Genomic DNA, 10,519 nt, shown 5'->3' on the forward strand with positions numbered 1-10,519 from the left:
ACGGGTCATAACTATTAGCCGCAGAGTGAAGTAACTCATCAAACTGTCCCACAATGGCCAAAAACAGGCACACACCAGCATTTTGTATTATTGTTTCGGCCTATAGGCCTGCCCGAGCCTGGTGTTGTGTGACCTAGATACATGCAATGATTCTTATAGATGCCTTTGCATCGCCTGTGTTACGTTAATATATGGTAGGCTGTGTTACATTAAGTTATGCTATCCTATGCTGCGATGCCATATTACGCCATTGTATGTTATGTTTTATTATCCCGCTGCACGTGCTATATCATTCCATGTAAGTTCCTGTCATGACATGTTATGCTATGGTTTGTTATGCTATCGTGCGCTCGGCTATATTCCGTTTCATTCTGTTTTGCCTGCCACGCTGTGTCATGTTATCAGTGCTATCCTAGGTTGGGCTGTGCTAGATAGCATAGCATAGGTTCCTTGTAAAGCGTGTGCTCAGGGCTGGACTGGCCTATAGGGAACTCTGGAGATTTGCCGGTGGGCCTCTGCACCCTGGGCCTCTTTTGTGTGGTAACCTATCTCATTTTCAAATATTCCCATAGGGAAAGGTTTGGGGTTGCTGAAAATGTGTACAGTGGAGCCACTTTGAGCATTATTTCTAGGGCCTCTTTTGGCTCCCAGTCCACCCCTGCGTGTGTTCCGCCATGGGACTGCTCTAAGATGCAGATTAGAGAAAGAGGGAAAAATGGTGACGAGAGAAGTGATATATAAACTCCAAAAATGGCTAGCATGCATCAACACCACAAGATGTCTTAATATGTGCACTTCACTTATAGACAAGCGGCGCCAAAGCCAATAGGTTTGTGTTTTCCACAGTGAAATTGTTCTCTGTGTTGTCAGATATAGTTCCATACTCACTCACATGTCAGGTAGTTCGTGCTAGGCATCCTCTCTAGACGCCAGGTACTCACATTATGTGTTGGGGTGTTATATAGGGCAACTCCTGGCATTTTTCGAGTCTTGGCGACCTGCAGGAGGAAGGGCTGGGATTGGATAGTAGAAGCGTTGAGGGAGCAGCGCAAGATTGATTTCCTGTTGTGTTGCTTTGCACAGACTGGAAAACGCCAGGAACTGTGTGCAGATGGAGGTGTTTCTGGCACATAGTGCGTGAGAAGGCAGCGTAGCCGCCACCTGAATTAAAGACGCCAGTTGTGTGTTTGGTCTGGCACCTTTGATTACGGTGTTTGGTGAGTTCTATGTAATTGTGTCCCCCCCAAAATGTCGCCATGCAAAAAATTTGCTGAAAAATTGCAGTTTTTTGCGGGGACATTATTACATGGAACATGCGGGGGACGCCCCTGCAACCCCCACCCCTCCTGCCCCTATATATAAAGTCACCTATATAATGTCACCACAAACGTTTCCCGGCAACATTTTATACAACAACCATGTATATAGGGACATTATTACCTGATACCGTTTGGTTGTGTGTCTTTGCTTCCAGCGTTGTTTGTCTTTGTGTGGTGACCCACATCAGTTCATACATGTCGGTTCCGGGTTTTGTGGTAATTAGATTTGGTATAAAGTGTTAAGGGCGGCACTGCCAATCACTGTGGGGTGCACGTTAGGTGCCAAGTATCAATCAGGAGCATAATATCATCGGGTGCCAATAACTCAGTATTAATGAGAAACAAGGTAACACAGTTTGGCGTCAAAGATCAATACATCAACGAGGAGCCAAAAAATCTCCAGCTGCAGAAGAGACCCAGAGCAGCATCCAAGTGTGAGATTAGCAGCAACAGGTATCTCAAGGCAATCACACGGTGCACAGTGTAGAGCATCAGCAACTATCACGGCGTGCAAAGAATAGGGTGCAGTATAGAAACAGCAGAAAAAGTCACATGATGCAGTCAATCCACACACTATAAAGCAACAGCAACTATCTTACATTGGTTCTATGTAATTTTAACACATTAATTTACAGAGAATGAATTTGCAAAGAAACTTTAATCACGAAAAGAATATCTCATTTTGTATTGTTTTTATTAGGCCCCCCAGTCCCTCATTTCCCCATGCTTTTAATGTCACCCTAAACCCCTCCCCATCCGTTTTAACCCCTTACCCTACCCCATATATATATTTACATTTTTTAAAATATTTTTTCATTTTAAATGTTTTTGCTGTAAATGCATTCTCTGTTTTTTATTCGTTATAATTACTGGATATCTCTTATACATTGCAGTCAGATTGTACAATCTAAGGTGCAAAATATGTACGTGCAAAGTTCTCCCCTGTTTTAAATTATAGGGATATCGCAAGTCACTGAAGAGTTTCCCTGACTGTATAATGGCACATGGCAAGGTATTTATTTTTATTTGTATCGCTTGTACAGAGCCAACACGCGGGGATGCTGTTTCAAAACACTGTCAAAAGAAATAGAGAAAGGTCAAGAGAAGTGAACAGCACCAGGATAGAAAAGCTTGAGGTCGGATTTGTAAGAGTATGAGAAATTATCCTTTTAGAAACTCCCATTGCACATGGACCTTAGAACGATGGGAGTTGCAAAAAGAATCTCTCATGCTCCCTGTTCCCCGCCCATCTCCCCTTTCTGCTCCTCACACTCCAGGAGACACCCACAGAATGGCCATCATTCCCCTGCACCCCTATCAACTCCCCTCACTATTGGGGGACACACACCAGGAACCCTGGCCTCTCCCTCCTCCACCCCTCAGTCAGTTCGTCCCCATCCACAACCCACCCCCCCTACTTGCCATTTACTGCTTCTCCTCTGCCACCTTCCACTTCCTGGATTGCGAAATCTACATTGCACACTGGTTACGTGCGCAATATCGATTTACCAATTCATGAAGTAAACCTACATATATATATGTATATATATATTCAGTGAAAAAACTTTTTTAGAGGGACATTATGGTTAAGTTGCCTCAATAAAAACCTATCAAATTCGGTGAAAAAACCGAAAACCCCCAAAAATTCCCCAGTTATGGTAAGATGAGCATCCATAACTCACGCAAATGTAGGGTGTTTCAAGTTGAAAGTTTACCCTTCCAGAGCTCCTAGACCCAAACTTAGTTGATCAAGCAACCTTTTACAACTTTCCATGGCCTATTTTCGGCTCGGTAGTCCACGAACAGTTGCGTGGTCTGCGGACCATTCCTCTGAATAGACTCACCGATTAATTTACATAATTCTCAATCTTGCTATCCAGAAGAGAGCATCAGGAGAAGAACTGCTTTGCAGAAATTTAGCAACCTTAATCTTAACTGCAAAATGGCCTCTCGGCCATTCCTCCTCCTCAGCCACTCCCACCACCGCCATCATCATCACCATCACCATCTGGAGGACCTGGAAAGAGGAACAGGCGTGGAAATTCAGAAGAGGAAGACGAAGATGAGGTAGAGGAAGTTCCTACATCCAGTGCCCGAAGTGAGTCCTGGGTGTGGCAGTTTTCTACCACTTTTGGGGGTGTAGCAAAAGTTTGGCAGCCAGGGTGAGATGCACTGAGGGCAGGGTCGTTCTCAATCGCAGTAAACCTGTTCTGTATTCCTACGGGACCACCTCCATGGGCCGCCACACCAGATCCAACTACTTGGGTGCTCTGAGAATGGTTGTTCCTTTCACAGGGAGTAGCAGGTTGGCGGCCTCTACCCCACCTTCCTCGATCGCTCCTGTCACCAGACAGGCTACTCCTTTGGGGCACAGGATCCCAGCAGCCGCCTCGCAGGCCACACAGAACACTTTTGACCTGTACCTTTCGAGGGTCACAGGGCTATGTTTGTACAGCGATGCAACGATATGCAGGGGGGAGCAATTTCAAAGTGCTTTCAAGGCTGCATTCAAGGAGCGCGAGAAACACTGCAACCTACCTTAAATTTAAGGCCTGCCCAACATCTTCGTCTTTCCAAGGCCCTTCGTCTGTGTGGTTGGTGCCCCTTCCCTCCCTACCCTCCCCCACCTTACCTTGCCTCTCCTGAAAAAAAGCCCCCAAAAATACAAAACACAAAATAAAACATTGCTTTGGGAGGCAACTTTGACAGTTAATAAATAGAACTGAAAAAAGTAACAGGACCCTGTGCAGCCTGCATAGTCTGCGGACAGTGCTGTAGTCTGCGGACACCTGGTAAATTCCAGGCATGAGGTAGGGGAATTAACATCATTGTACTTCTTGTTAATTCAAAAATGGTGGCTCTTAAAAGAAACTTTTATTTTTCGTTATGGGGGCAAAGATTCACACACCGAGTGAAGAGCTGGAGCTGTACTCATCCCCATGTCAAAACATCACATGTTGCTGCAGGAATAGGAAAGAAAACCTTTGATTTACAAGACAGTCTAAAGGCATAACATCTCAGCAACAGTCTCCCAACCTGCTCAGTTGCCTTTGCATCTTCTTCTATAGCATCCCCTGCTATTCTACATCTGGCGAACAGTTTTGGCCAGTCAAGGCTCAGGGGGTACATCAATGAGGTGACCGTCTCATTTTGTAGTGAGCAGCACTTGATAAATATAGTTATTATTTGCTATTATTTTTTGACATTCAAAATAATCCTTGTCTGAAATGAAAGTATATTGCTAATTTGAACAATATGTTAGTTTTAGTTAGCAAAACACAATCACCATATTTTTTCAATGGCTTCGACAGATAGTGTTTTTAAACCAAAGTTTCAAAAGACCTTGCAAACAGTATTTCTACCATGACAATAAAAATCTAACTCTACAGGAAGAAAACATGTTATTGCTGCCACACAAATGTTTGCGCAACCCCCACACCACCATGTAAGAATACTTTGTGTTGTCTTCGCCCTCAATGCACATGCAATGCCAGAGTAAGGAACCATTTCCTTGGCAGCACAAATGCCTCCATTCATGACCCACAATTTAAGAATCATCATCGTGACTTTGCCTTAACACCAATAAATCATGCAATGCCACAGTAAGAAAACTGTTACTTGCTGACTGTACAAGTGCCCCCACGCCCTCCTCATGTAACAATGCACATATTGGCGTAGCGGAATTGTACGATCGAACCGGAAAAAAAGGTCAGACCATACAAAAAGTCAGAAAAATGCTACCACCAAAGGTTCGAACACCAAAAGTTTGAACCTTTGGTGGCAGCATTTTAGGTAAGTATGAAAAAAAAGATGCAGGGGTGTCCCCCCCAACACCCCACTCACTATACTGTGTGATATTGTGAGCGGGGTGTTGCGGGGGACACCCCCGCACCACACCTGAAAACAAAACGAAAAAAAACAGGGGGTGTCCCCCGCAACACCCCGCTCACTATACTTTAGAGTATAGTGAGCGGGGTGTTGCGGGGATACCACTGCAGCTCCCGACACAGGGGCAAAGCCTGAATAAAAGGTAAGTAGGGTTTGTTTATGTTGGGGGTGTGTTGAGGGTGTGGGTTAGGGGTGTGTCGTGGGTGTGTTGTGGGTGTGGGTGTGGGTATGTAGGGGTTTTGAAAGTGTGTTCGCATGGGAAATATACAACCCTTTTGTGGTTCGTAGATTTCACATGCAAACTTTTCGGGCGCGGGAAAATCAGCCGCGGTCGGATCACATAGAACCGGCGTAGCCCCTATGTGAGAAAAAAAGCAATTCTGCAGAAAGCAAATGTCCACTCTGCCTGCCCCTTTTGGCCATAAACCCACGCCCCTACATAATAACATTTATCCAGTTGGCTTTGCCCAAAAATACCATTAAAAGAAACATCCATGCTCCAATGTCCCTTGCCTGGACCCTAGCCTAATTGGAAGGGGTAAACATTTCACAGAAATATGCCCGAGTGAATGAACGTAGCAGGAACACCAAACCAACCAAAGGGGGTTGAAAATTTTTTATAAGGTTAAAATGGTGCATAGCACACTTTCTGCAAAATATTGGGTAAAAAGTCAGAGCATTTGGAATTGCTTTGTAGGTTAACTCCAGTACTATCGATGCACCAACAGTGCTGATGTTTGTGGTCTTCTGTGTGTCCCCTTTATCAACATGGTTCATTATATGTTCTTGTCCCACAGAGGCGCTGCTTGTTTTTGTCATGCTCTCATACTTACACTGTGTGTATCATTGTCCCCTTCAATGTGTTTCGTTTTCCATTGATGTGTGCGTTTTGTTTTCTACTTATTTATTTATTTAATTGTTTTTTATAACGAGCCTAATACCGCACTGGAGTTCAGTGTCTAAGCGTAGATCCAGGATTCGAACCTCTCAGTTGCTCTGCAGGGTCTTGCTTCCAAGACCAGCACGTTGCCCCTGTGCTATCCTCCGTTCGCTTGTTGTGTTTGCCTCTTTTTGTCTGTGTCCTTTCATATTTACATCCCACACTATTTATCTCACTGTTTCTTGAACTATGGGCGCCCCCTTTCTCCTTGTGGTGATTTGTGTGCCCATTTATATCACACTATTACTCTCGGTCGCCCTGTCTCTGTGTCCCTCTCTGCTTGCCTGAACTGGCTGGGTCTCTTTCTACTTGAGTCTTTGTATGAGTGCACCCCTCTATTTGTATCCATCTGTATTTGTACCCCTCGGTCTGTGCTCTAGTGCTGCCCCTAGGTCTGTGTTTGTCTAGAACCCCTCCTTATTCGTTCATCTGTTTGTGTAATCCTCAGGGGCTGTTCCTTCGCCAGTGTGGGACCCCTTCTGTGTGTATGCCAGTATTTGTGTCTCTCAATTTGCAGTTTGGCTCTCACACGTTTCGGGTCTCTTGATCATCTCTTTCACTCCCTGTTCGACACATCCCCACCGGTCTTCAATCTTAGACTCGATGCATGCGCAGTAGTTGCATGATGGGGGGGACCTAAAAAAGAGGAGGGGTGCACATGGAGAGATCTAGCGGGGATAGAGAAGACTTTTTCATTTTCTAGTGTTTTTCAGTTACTGGAGTAAAGACAAATGCTGCATTAATGCGGGAATGATTCCAGTGGCAATAGAAAGTGACATCATAGTAATGGCAGTTCTGTTTCTGGGAGTCCTTTTTGGGGGAACTACAGAAGAAATTAAAATGGGGGAAAAGAGTGGGCATTACGACAGAAATCAAAGTGGGGGGAAACGGGGAGCATGGGCGACTGCCCATGGCTGAAGCACATGGCCAGGGCCCATGCTGTTTTAGTCGAAGATTTGAAACATGACAGCGGACACGGACTCCTTATTAAACACTGAAGGGGGATATGGGCCATGGCCTTATGCCGTAAGCGCTGGCTTTGAGCAAAGCCTCTGCTAAGTGGGCCACCGTCTTTTCGCCCAATTGTTGCAGAGTAGACAGTGGCCATGGCCGAAGGCCATCGTCAGCGGCCTCTGGATAAGATATATCATAACAAAACCCTTGAAATTCAGTGAAAATACACTACTTAAGACAGTTGTGGCCACACACAATTGCTAGCATCCCAACTTAATAAGGAGCCTTCATCATTAGTTTGATTTACTTAAGCATTTAAGTGCTTTTAGGAAAGCCTTTGGATGTACATATCCCTCCTACATGGGGGACGGAGGTTGTGGCGATCATATGCTCCCCAAGACTTAGCAACTCATGAGTGAAACTTTGGAAAAGCTTCCTACACAGGCTTCCTGGCCGATGTTGGCAATTATTAGGATAATGCTCCTCCTTGTTTGGCAAGGCCTCCAAGTGTGTGAACTACCACACAAAATGTTATGGACATGGACAAACTCAGGAAAGTGATTAGCCTTGATGCCACCTGTGTGTCAGACAAGACTAGCTTATCATTGGTGATCCTCATCTATCATAGATCTCATCCAATGCAGGGTAGTCCAAAAGGCAATTGTTTTGAAAATGCAGAGCGATACAAGTGTACTAGGGAATAAGTAGTAGTAATGACCAGTCCCTATGATAGTTTCTATACAGAAATATTAGTGAAGAATTCTACTAAAATAACACATACAATTTTCATTGGAATCATAAGATTAAATCATCAACTAACCTGGACGAACAACCAGGGACTCACTAGGTACAACCACCCTCCTACCACCATAACCTGCAGAGAAGTCCGCCCTGACCTAGAGAGGAGGCAAGATGGGCCAACGAACCTCAGACGAGAACATTGGTAGATATCATTAAGCATCAACTAGGGTCAGAACATAGGTTCCATCAAACCGACCGACTTACTAACCCATCTCCCCTTCCTGCTCCTCCAACATAACCAATGTCACTACGCTAGACTATGGGCTAGCCACACTACACATAAACACACCAAAGGATCAAGATACTGTTCACACCATACAACTTCACTGAGATTCTGGAAGCACACCTCCAGGGAACTCCACAAAACATAGTCCATAAGTACATCACTAGACAATTACACACCAACACAATAGATAGTCATGCACCAACAGCCATCCGTGTCTCAGGACCCCTTATGGATACAAATAACCAGTGCGCACAACCACAATCCACCAAACATCACAAGACACACACACCAACACAAGCACTAAAACCCATCTGAGGCACTGAGTCTTACCGATATAGTTACATCACACAGGCATCCCGAACCAACTCCCATATGCAAAACCAACGCTCACCTACTCCAGTTCCTCCTGGCTCTGAACCTATCCTTTCATCCACTCCCCACTAACACTCCCAGGCCCCTCTCTTGCAAAGCCACGTGAGCGCCTGGAGACTGCCCTTGGGTGGTAGCGGTGCGCGGTATAAATCAACATAGCACAACTACAAATAGGTTGCTACATGGAGTTTGTGTGTAGCATACTCTGTTTGCAGTTTCATGTAGAGCTTCCTCACACTGGGCCTCATTACGACCCAGGCGGTAAGTTACCGCCTGGGCCGTGACTTTACCACCATGGCGTAAACTACGTTTACGCCATGGTGGTTGGCGGACTTACCGCCCCATTCCGACCTTGGCGGGGCGGTAAGTCCCCAATCCCCATTTACCCTTCCCCATTCCCATTTTTGCCCCAAAGGGCATAATGGGAGTGGGGAAGGCGTTAATTACGCCACCGTAAATTACGGTGGCGTAATTAACTCCATGGTCCCTTAGCGCCATGGATTTTAACACCTGCTAAAAGCAGGTGTTAAAAGCGCCATGGCGCTAAGGGACCTCGTACTCAGGCGGTAAGGGTCGGCGCTGTTAACGCTGCCGTTAACCCCTTACCGCCTGGGTCGTAAACTAAGAATGAGAAAAATGTGATTGTGTCTGATAATACATAGTGTCCCTCTCACCCTTGCGCGCAACTGATAGCGGTTGCAATACGAAGGTACATAACCGCCACTGGATACTATGCACACATGTTTATAACAGTGCTTCTGAAGCCAGTAGGTCCCTTTGCTCACAGGAGTAGGTAACCTGGACCCGCCAGATGATTGGGCCTCCCATCAGTCCAAGCCAGTATAGTCAACGGGGAGGCAACCTGGAAGTTATCAGCTAAAGCATCCTTAAAGCTGTAGGCTGCCTACTCCTTCTCTACCACTTGTATTGAAGGAGACAAGCCCAGAATGATTTTACATAGAAACTCTCTTATTATATAAATTCGGCAGTTGCTCACATTGTAAATAAATCACTCTCTGGCTCGGTTTGTAAACAAATCTCTACTAATAAATCTTCTTTATAAGATTGCTAATAAATCACTCCCCACCATTCAAACAGTAAACTGTGCACCAGCTTTCTGAAAATTAATCACCCACTCGGTAGGCAAATCGCTCTCTCATGCAGGACGCAAAAATACCTGCGTAAATGAATTCGCTGTGGTATTTAAATGAGTTCTTGTGTTTTTTGCCTCATGAATAAAGCTAAAAAGGGAAAAAAGTAATTTTAGAAACACAGACCTCCGAATGATCAAGTACACCATTTCTATCCCACCCTGTAAATAAACCACCCTACACTTGATAAATGCTTTCCCCGCTAAGGGCCTAATTCACAGAAGTGTTTTTTAATGGCAAAACCCCATTGGAACATGCTCTGTGAATGCGGCCCTCCGTCTGTAAATCGATCAGTCTCTTACGATCAATTGATGCGTCACGCTCCCCGTGTAATTCCCTACTAACTAGGTGATGGATGGCAAACAGCAACATTGTTCATTTCCCATTCAGTGCCAGGCAATGTGAGCTGGGGAGGGACAGTGCTGTCCTCGCAAAAGAACAAAAGGCCTGCAGGGAAGGCCTTTCACTGTGAGGCGGGGAATAGAACTTTGATCTCTTTTGTAAATGCGCGGCACCTGCAGAAATGCGCAAGATGTTAACAAGTTTTGTACAAAAGAGAAGGGGAGAAATAAGTAATAATGTAGGCTGTTCGGAATGCCATGCAAGCGGGTGAAATAGCCTGAACTTTTTTTAATTTTTTTTATCATAAACTGATGTGGCTAATTCTGTTTCTGAAAGCGAGATCTGCTAATCAAACCCCCATTTCATAATGCTCCATGTCAAAAAGCATATATATTTATATATATATAATTTTTTTTTTAATTCATTAATGTAACCATGTACCACGTACTTTGCTATGCAGTCTACTGACATACTGGCAGCTGCAAGGCAAGTTAAAAGGTCACATGTGCATTCCTGAACATAGCTG

This window comes from Ambystoma mexicanum, chromosome 3p (assembly GCF_040938575.1).
Source record: "Ambystoma mexicanum isolate Mex_15411 chromosome 3p, UKY_AmexF1_1, whole genome shotgun sequence".
Taxonomy (NCBI): domain Eukaryota; kingdom Metazoa; phylum Chordata; class Amphibia; order Caudata; family Ambystomatidae; genus Ambystoma; species Ambystoma mexicanum.